This window comes from Coffea arabica, chromosome 4e (genome assembly GCF_036785885.1).
Source record: "Coffea arabica cultivar ET-39 chromosome 4e, Coffea Arabica ET-39 HiFi, whole genome shotgun sequence".
Classification (NCBI taxonomy): domain Eukaryota; kingdom Viridiplantae; phylum Streptophyta; class Magnoliopsida; order Gentianales; family Rubiaceae; genus Coffea; species Coffea arabica.
In genome coordinates this window covers 2535577-2546113 of record NC_092317.1, presented here as the reverse complement: position 1 = coordinate 2546113, position 10537 = coordinate 2535577, and the positions used below count along the sequence as shown (strand labels likewise).

Genomic DNA, 10537 nt, shown 5'->3' with positions numbered 1-10537 from the left:
TATTATGTACATTATTGTGTATAATAATGGTATGTATAATATATAATATACATAATATGTAATAATGTAATAATGTATATTATGTATGATATATTATATTATGTATATTATATTATATATATACAATACTATGTATATTTTACAAATTAAAAATTATATATTATATATTTATATATTATATATTATATAAATATTTATATAATGAAATATACAATAAATATTACAAATTGAAATACTATATAAACACCATATTTATAATATTATAATATTTATAATTAATATTAATATATATTATATATATTAAATATTTATATATTTATTTATACATATTATAAATATTTTTATATATTTATATGAATATTGTATATTATATATATTATACATTTATATAAATGTGCATTTATACATAATATATATTAATGTATATTTATAATATACATTTATATTATGTATTATATATAATATAATACATTTATAACTTTATATTAATATACATAATATTAATTTTATATTTATACATAATATTAATACATTTGTACATTTATTTTAATTATATTAATACATTTATACTTAATATTAATATCTATTAATAAAATTATAATTTATACATTTATATAATATTCATTTGTAATTTATACATTTATAATAATATAGACTTATACGTTTATAAATATATTTATATTATGTATTATATATAATATAATACATTTATATATTTTTTTATATAAATACATAAATATATTTATTTATAAATATTTATAAATGTATTATAAATGCATAAATGTATATTTATATAAAAATTATAAATTATAATTAATACATATATATAATATTCATTTATAATTTATACATTTACAATAATATACACTTATACATTTATAAATATATTTATATTATGTATTATATATAATATAATACATTTATAATACATTTATATATTTTTATATAAATATATTTATTTATAAATATTTAGAAATGTATTATAAATGCATAAATGTATATTTATATAAAAATATAAAAATTATAAATTGTAATTTATACATTTATATAATATTCATTTATAATTTATACATTTATAATAATATACACTTATATATTTATAAATATATTTATATTATGTATTATATATAATATAATACATTTATAATACATTTATATATTTTTTAGCGAATATATAAATATATTTATTTATAAATATTTATAAATGTATTATAAATGCATAAATGTATATAAAAATAAAAAAATTATAAATTATAAATTATAAAAATACCCAAAAATATGTTTTAAAAATACTTCTAAAAATAATCCAAAAAAATCTACAGTAAAAGTTTTTCATATAGTTTTTGAAAAACAACTCCAAAAACAATTAATCCAAACGGACTTGTATTTCATAAACAAAATGCTACAGTGCTGTTTTTGAAAAACAATCCTAAAAATAGCTAATCCAAACGGAGCCATAATTTTTATAGGTGAATGGAATTGGTGCAAGATCTTGATACTGTACTACAACACAAATTTGGGGATAAGTACAAGTTTCAGGCATCGTCATTTGAATTTGACGAATCTCCTAACATTCCTAAACAACCGAATGGGTAACTTTCATTAATGACGTTTTAAAGCCTAAAAAATCGTGTGCTGAGTATTGTATAACATGAGTATTTGAGTTGCTTTTCGAGTTCTGCTCGTCAAGTAAGCCAGTCCAATTTGAAGTAAACAGCAAAATCTACATGCACAAGACATTTGATATGAAATTGGTATTTCAAAATAGGAGAAAACGGCTCATTTTGAGCATCAGAATGAATCTAACTTTTAATAATTGATACTTACGCATCAAAATTAAGCTGGCAGGACACTAGATATAGCTATCTAAGCATGACAAGATTGCATGGCCAAGAACTGAATTTAGAGCACAAAGACTTTGGCTTCAGAAATCTGAAGCAATCAAAAGGCTAGTAACTTGATTTGAGAATTTGATCACCAGCATCAAGGGCTCTGATATCACTATCAAAAGCTTCAGTTTGGATTGACATTTCTGGTTTACAAACCCAAGAGCACTTGGATGCTAACAATATCTGAAATTTGATCACCAAACTTTTTTCCAAGCAAGCTGAAATTATTCACATTAAAACAAGTAAACACCAGAAATTGCAAACTAAGGAGATTATGTTCAGATTTACAATCAAAACGCATTAAACTACATTCGAAGAAACTTAAATCATCCTAAAAGCTTTGAGCAAAGACGTGCAAAAACATTTGTACTCTCTCAAGAATAAAATTCCTTAATGGTCTTGGCTGAAATCTGGTTCATTCACTACAAAACCATCATAAGATTTGTATTAAAAAAAGGCCACAACAACACATAATCATAGCAAATAAATAACATAAAACTTAGGCGTGAAGAAGGAAAAATGTACCTAAATACTTTTCATCTCCTAACAAGCTAGTGTTTTGTACATGACTCTGGATTAATGAAGGATTGCATGCCCACATTAATGCCTATACAAATGCAAATAGAGCACCATTATATTTCATGCCTTCACACAAAAATAAATAAAAGCAAGCTATACATTACCTGACCAGGAGGAATGATCTGAAACCAATTACTATCCATTAATTCCTTATTGCATCCATGCTGTGAATCTGATTGCAATAGGCCATCGGATGATCCTATCAGATTCAAATTTACATTCTCAACGTTATTGGGTGCCCCAACATGATCATAATTGTGAGTTTCATATGCATCTGTGCACACTTTAGTACATTTTCGTCTATCATGTCCAAATGACCTGCGGGAAAAAAATTGCCAAGCACAATCCATAAACAATAAGATTGAATTTATAAAGGCGTATATGAAGTGTACATATATAACTAACATTTTTGGCCTTCTAACATAAAGCCAATGAGTGGATGAAATTTAGCATTGCTCATTCATATCTGGTTTTGCAAAGCTATTCTAACCGTAGAATAAGTCAATTTTAAGAGTAGGTGATTACTTGCCATTTTTGCATCGTCTTCGCTTTCGCTTGTGAGTGGACTGTTTTGCCTTTTGTCCCTTTGTAGCAACAACAATTGGACCAAGAGAAAGTATGGACCAAAGTGGAAACCTTTGCCTGGGAATTCAATCGTATCGTTGGAATTGAGAACTAAATAAGAAGAAGACAGATGACTTTAAAGAGATAGGTGATACCCAAAAGTGTTTCAGGAACCCAAAACCGTTTTCAGGAACCCAAAATCATTTTTAGAAACCCGGTGATTTTTTCACTTAAATATGTAAATTTTTTACTTTTAGTATTAGTAAGTTTAGTTTAAACATAAGTAAATTTTGTCAAATAATAAGTAAATTAAATTACTCAAAGTGTAAATTTCTATTTCTGACTAAAACTTATCTTTCAGGCATATACTTACTAGTTTGAATTAAAAACTTACTTATCTTCTCGACTTGGCAACCCGTTTCTTTTCTAGGTATTTTATGATTAGAACTCCATTCTCTCTATATTACAAACCATCATCAAACTAATTGAAAACCTCAATTCTCATATAAACCATTCATCTGAATTTTGTTCCAATCAACCCATTCAACAGATTTATGTTCCAGTCTAATCGTTATGATATAGCAATGGCATTAACAAGCTATTTTGACTCTCCCGGTAAGGGTTTACGTATTAGTAATTTTTTAGGAGGAAGATGAGTTATTCACATGTCCAAAATATCGAAACAACCAGCATAATCTAATCCTTAGTTCAATGAAAGTCACAAATTTGCGGGTAGGTAGATTAGATTATGTTGAATGCCTTTGGCTCTTTACAATGAAATTCAAAAATTTTTCTCATGACAGAGCAAAGACGGTGATATAATTGATTGTGTCTATATGTATCAACAACCAGTATTTGACAATCCTTTGCTCAAAGACCACTGGATTCTGCAGGTTTGCCCCATGCAACACCATTCAAAAGAAAAATAAACAAAAAAATGCAAAAATATGAAGTATGTATAACACCATAATTGATTGATGGTCGGAAACTGTTCTATGAATTTTCTCTCCTTTCCTGACTGAAGAAGAGGGAAGATGTGATTCTACAAAATCTACATGTATCATAGGATGGTAATAAGAATTGCTTCTGCAACACAGATTTACAAGAGTAATAATGGCCAAATTTCCGTGGCATTGCAGACGTTACAATGGAGTAAAAAATTCAAGAGGCTGATAATAAATTTCCATAGAAACAACAGATTCGCAACAATGATTCTAGATCAGTTCAGTTCAATAACATATGCTCCATCAAGCGTATCAACTTAGAATTCCAAAACGGGAGAAACCTCTCTTGCCTGAAGAATTCAAGTTATAAAGCTCATGTTGAGTTACTAATATATTAGTAATTCTCACCCGCACAGAGTAGCAATCACAACATACAAATTTCTCTTTGATATTTCACCAAACATCTTATATGCATTCACAAATTAATCACATTTAACTTAAACGCCTGGTCTCAAGTCCTTTCCTAGATGTTTCACATGGCTATTAAACATATTTTACCCGTAGACAATCAAAACTACAACCATTTCCTAGATGTTTCAACGGACATTTTCGGCCCCAAAATTGCAATAAAATCTTCAAATTCTCAGCCTTGATTTCCCAAGAAAATCTTGACAAACAAAACAAATGAAATATAAATAAATTACAGCAATATAATCAAACGATTTCAAGAGAACATGATGATCTAACCTCGTCACTGCTATTTTTCATATGCTCTTTGGCTGGCTACCACCGTCGCTAACCCTTTTGTTGTGTTTGCATATGGCAGCACTCAAACCCAACCGAACGATGAGAAAGGATAGAAGCAAAGTGTGAACTAAAGATGAAAATTTTGAAATGAGAAGATTTATTCAATTGTAACAAAGAGAAAGTGTGGATCAAAGTGGAAACCTTTGCCTGGGAATTCAATCGTATCATTGGAACTGGGAACTGAATAAGAAGAAGGTAGATAACTTTAAAGAGAAAGGTGATACCCAAAACCGTTTTCAGGAACCCAAAACCGTTTTTTTACTTAAATATGTACATTTTTTACTTTCAGTATTGGTAAGTTTAATTTAAACATAAGTAAATTTTATCAAATAATAAGTAAATTAAATTACTCAAAGTGTAAATTTTTATTTTTGACTAAATCTTATCTTTCAGGCATATACTTACTAGTTTTAATTAAAAACTTACTAAAGTTAATATTAATTATTTTAATATAATATTTAAAAAGTCACTAAAAGATTTGATCTGTCACTAAAGGTAATAGAAACCTATAATAGCAGGTTTCCCTAATATCGTTACCATAACTATAGGCACTGTAGCACTGTCCTAATGATTAATCCCAAGACATTTTTGAGTCCCTCCTTGAGGCAATTTTAAGTCCCTCCTTGAGGCAATTTTAAGTCCATGGTCCATACAAAGGCAAGAGACATTATTGAGATTTCACGAGAGCAACAGCGCAAGAAGACTTTCATCATTCATCTCAACAACATCTACATCTGTCACTGTCGCTACACTGATGGACTAATCTGTTTTCAACCGCAGGAGAGGACTTTTGATTTGCGCGTAATGCATTCTACTCCTTTGCATGTAAGCCCATGTCTTCGTTTTCAAGACTCGGCAAGCCAGAGGTTCTTTTGAGCCTTGAGTCAATTTTCAATTCATATCTGGCAATGAATGAGCAACGGTACAAGACTGCAGCTTGAGGCAACTCCTAGTCCTAGCAGTGGCGGGACGACACGCTATCAGTTTACTGACTTTTTGCTTGCTCTATGTTTATCTCTCGCACAAGTGTAAAACTTTCCTGAAATGGCTGCCGTAAGAAAAATCAAGCTTATCACCAATTTTCTATGTTGCTGCTTCCTTCTCAATCATTCTTGTTACTCAGAAATAATCAATGACACAATCTTACAGGGAGAAGAGCTCAGGGATTGGCAACAACTAGTTTCAGCAAGCAACTTCTGTAGATTGCAATTCTTCAGCCCCGGCAGTTCACGCACCCGATATCTAGGCATTTTTCTCAACCAATCGCCCGATGATCTTCGGCCTGTTTGGATAGCCAACCGTGACAACCCCATTCCGGACGCATCAGGAAGCCTCAAGATCGCTCCTGATGGCAGGCTAAAGATATATTCTAGTGGAGGCAATTCAATCGCTCTCGGTTCTGCTCCATCATCAGCAGGAGGAAATGTTAGCGTTACACTAATGGATAATGGAAATCTTGTGCTGAGAGAACTATATTTCAATGGTTCTTTTAAGCAGACCTTATGGCAAAGCTTTGATTACCCAACGGACACGCTTTTACCAGGAATGAAAATTGGTATCAACTTAAGAACAGGGCATAGATGGTCGCTGGTTACCCCGGTAAGTCAAGATCAGGTACCTGCATCAGGGCCATTCATACTTGGCATAGACCAAAACGGAACAGGCCAATTGATGATTTGGTGGAGGGAAAAGGTTGTTTGGAACAGTGGGATTTGGCTTAACGGGCATTTTGCTTGTGCAAACCCTGATTACATTAATTTTACCCTTGTGTCAAATGGGGATGAAAAAAGCTTCGTCTATACATCGAATACTCACAATCGCTCTATGACAACATACACGCTAGAGCCAACAAGCTGGATTACTGAAGAAGGATTACAGGTTGATTTAATTGGTTGGTCTTACTCCACTGAGACGCGATCAGCTGAATGCTTTCCTCATAAGATGCTGCCTAGGTGCAAGGAAGCTTTATTTCATTTCGAACCAAGACTAGGGGATATAGTCGGTCACAGCTATACAATCGATGATTACAATTTGAGTCTCTTTGATTGTAAAGCCATATGCGTGGAGAACTGTTCCTGTTTTGCCTATTCCTCAATCACCGATAATGAAACAGGCTGTGAATTTTGGAGCCAAAGCATGCATTTTATGACTACTTCAGGCAGACAGGTTTTTATTCGTTCAGAGTCATTAAAAGGTTGGTTTTTGGTTTAAATCTTTCATTTCAATTCACAGGCAGATCTTATTTAGAACAACAATACGAACCAGTGGATATTATGCAAAATTAGATTTCCTCTCAGGGTTAATTTGTATTACTATTAAAATCACAAGTCAAAAGGCGATGTTGATCTGAAGGAGTTCCTCAAGACTTGCTCTGACAACGACATTAAAGGTTCTTGAAAAATTTAACCAGAGGCTGTCTTGGTTCTCATTTTTGTTCTTCTCACTGTTTTCACAAATTAAATTGTTATTGCCTTTTAAGTCAAACTACATATAGCTGTTATAGAACGTAAAATTTTCCTTGAATACAGATGACTACTCATCAACAAAGTGGTGGCCATTTGGCACCTTGTGTTGGATGCTACTGAGAAAGTGTGGAACTAAAGGTAGGCAAACAGACCTTCTTGTATGGAAGTTATAATGCAGAAAAAAGAAAAATCGTTGGAATCTCATGTTCTTTATGCCAACTAGATAAAGCCAGAGGAACAAAAAATTCCCTCCTTGATGAGCTCGGTGGAAGCACCATGACACCAGAAACCAACGATGGTAAAGCCAATAAGGACGAAATACCCAAAAGTTTAAGCAAAGACTTGCTGTTGTTCAGCTTTGAGAGCATTACGGCTGCCACAAACAACTTCTCCATAGCAAGCAAGCTTGGAGAGGGTGGATTCGGACCAGTTTACAAGGTCAGTCTCGTAAGCTAGCTGTTGCATTACTAAAACACATTACTGTATGCACTTATCAGTAAGAAATTTCCAGGGAAAATTAGAGGACGGGCAAGAAGTTGCAATAAAAAGACTTTCCAAAAATTCAGGCCAAGGTGTGGTAGAGTTCAAAAATGAAATTCTACTGATCGCCAAACTTCAGCACAGAAATCTTGCGAGGCTATTGGGATGCTGCCTACAAGCAGATGAGAAAATTTTAGTTTACGAGTATATGGTCAACAGAAGCCTGGATTTCTTGCTTTTTGGTATCTGTTATTCTAGATATGATATGTACAGTATCCAGGAAATGGGAGAATTTTCTTGTTATTCATGTGGAGGTTGCTTTTGTTTTCAGGGGCAGATTCTAGCAAAAAGGAGTCACTAAAATGGAGTATACGTCTGAATATTATCGAAGGGATTGCTCAAGGATTGCTCTATCTCCACAAGTACTCAAGATTAAGGGTGATTCATAGGGATTTAAAAGCTATATCTTGCTTGATGACAGCATGAATCCTAAAATATCAGATTTTGGTTTGGCAAGAATATTTGGAATGCAAGAATCTGAAGCAAAAACAAAAAGAATAGTTGGAACCTAGTAAGCCATGAATGTAACAATCAACCGTTATTGATCAGTTTTTAGTCCACTCAAATGCTTCAAACAAGAAGAAAATGTTTTTAAATTTAAAATTTTTATCTTCATTCAGTGGTTACATGTCCCCGGAATATGCAATAAAAGGCATTGTTTCAATGAAGACGGATGTATTCAGTTTTGGAGTTCTGCTACTTGAGATTGTTAGCGGTCAGAAAAACAACAGCTGCTATCATTCGGAACACCCACTGAACCTCGTAGGAGTGGTAAGCTTCTTAGTTACTACTTGGTTAGAGAGGAAAGAGCATATTATTAAGTTTGATAAGAGTTCTTGAGTCATAATTACCTGCAAAATGAAAACGCTGGCCTTGTTTCAGGCATGGGAACTGTGGAAGGAAGGAAGAGCTCTGGAGCTAATGGACCCGATGTTGAATGGCTCCTGCCCTGAAAATGAAGTCACGAGATGCATTCAGGTGGGTCTGTTGTGCGTGCAAGACCATGCAATTGATAGGCCTTCCATGTCTGATGTGGTGTCCATGCTGTCGAACGAGGCTGTGCAATTGCCACCACCAAAACAACCAGCATTCTTCATTGAGATGGTTCCGGGAGACGCAGAAAAGGATAAAGAAACCATTTGTTCCTTGAATGGCGTATCAATTTCAGCAACAGAGCCCAGATAGAGGCTTCCTTCTTGCCTCGTTGGAGAAATGTCAAAGAACTACGAAAAATGAGACTAACTGACAATCAATTGTAATCTGCATATGAATCAATTGAATCTTAACATAATCTATCTCTACCTGTTTCACGATTTGATCATCTGGAATTTTACGAGTTCCAATGAAGCCAACCAGCTAATTTTTACTTTTAACCAGAGCCGGATGCCTGGAAGGAAAACCATCCAAGAACATTTTGGAGTACCATGCGGGTATGATATACAGAATGAACCAAAACCATCCCAAATTCACCATATGTAATTTGTCATTATTCTGAATTGCTGAAAATGCTGAACTTGATAAAATTCGATTTTATACTTCTAAACAAGAAATCCCCTGAACACCAAAAAAACGAAAAAAATATATGAACAATAAAGGAATGGAATCCCTGGCGGAATTAGAGCATTACTACTTTTTTGGCACCTCATCTTTCTGTGACATCAATCAAATTCTGTGAGTTTGATATTCCTCCATTATTATTGTGGAATTGAAGGTCGCATTAGTATTATTTTGTTCTTCAATCTATTTTATCCTCCATTAGTTTATGTCGACGCAATAGAATATAATTAAAAAATTAGATCTCGAATATAAGGAAAATGACTTCACTTTTAGAAAGTCAAAAATGACCCCCTACTAAAATTTGGCCAAATTTTAGGTAATATGACACAATATGAATCATTGAATTTTTTAAAAATAGCAGAATCTAGCCAAATGTGAGAGGTTAATATATGGAAAAAAAAAATTGAGAACACAATAGTAGCAAAATTCTTGCTTTGCTATTCCACAAATACCCCTCACTTTCATAATTCCACAATTACTCCTTCCTTTTGCGGATCTTTTTGGGCGGTCGCGCGTCGCTCCTCTGCCCTATATATAGCAAGGAGGAGGTAAGAGAATCCCCCAACAGCGGCAATTCAACTATTGGGTTAGGGCTCGCTCTTTTCTTGCAATTATTCGTCACGCTTTTCAAGGATCCGGTAAATCCAGCCCTAGCCCTAGAATTCAACCATGTCTTCCAAGCAAGGTACTCAATTTCTCTAATTAATGTTCACGCATCTCCTTCTTTTTTTTAAAAAAAATTTCTTTCTGACTAAAAAGCCATCTCTTTTTTGTTTTTTTTGGTCGACGTAACTTGTATAATCCGTCTTTATTAATCTTTTTTTCCCCTTAGAAAAGAGGCTGAAATTTGTCCTGATTTATGTGTTTGTTCAGGTGGAAAAGCAAAGCCTTTGAAGCAGCCAAAGGCTGACAAGAAAGAATACGACGAGGTATTTTTACTGCTGTCTGATTCTGGTTGATTATGTTCTTCTTCTTTTTCATTGTGCCTGGACATTTTAGTTCGTCGATCTGATAATCAATGAATTAGAATTTGAAATTCTGGTTGATTTGTTGGACTTTCTTGATGGATGTGTATTTGCATAAATAGGTGTCCTTCACATACTTGTTTTCTCTTATTTCTTTTATTTATTTATTTATTTTGGGGGGTGGGGGTGGGGGTGGGGGTGGGTTATCGGGTTTCAAGTGGTCGAAG

General features: G+C 32.9%; 2 long non-coding RNA genes and 1 pseudogene across 6 annotated transcripts; 2 read left to right on the top strand and 1 right to left on the bottom strand.

The window, feature by feature from the left end:
• Window positions 1–1782: 1782 nt before the first annotated feature.
• On the bottom strand, window positions 1783–5101 carry LOC113742086 (uncharacterized). 5 transcript variants are annotated; one of them, XR_011813417.1, is made up of 4 exons: window positions 4724–5101; window positions 2573–3143; window positions 2199–2311; window positions 1783–2107 (listed from the first exon to the last, which is right to left on the bottom strand). It is a non-coding gene; the product is annotated as an uncharacterized lncRNA (long non-coding RNA). The 5 variants fall into 5 exon arrangements; XR_011813415.1 differs by having other exon boundaries at window positions 2573–3110; XR_003460792.2 differs by having other exon boundaries at window positions 2573–2786.
• A 571-nt stretch (window positions 5102–5672) lies between these two features.
• LOC113741977 (G-type lectin S-receptor-like serine/threonine-protein kinase CES101) lies at window positions 5673–9079 on the top strand (annotated as a pseudogene).
• Window positions 9080–9943: 864 nt separating this feature from the next.
• LOC113741222 (uncharacterized) lies at window positions 9944–10275 on the top strand. Its single transcript, XR_003460563.2, has 2 exons — window positions 9944–10030; window positions 10219–10275. It is a non-coding gene; the product is annotated as an uncharacterized lncRNA (long non-coding RNA).
• The last annotated feature ends 262 nt before the right edge of the window (window positions 10276–10537 follow it).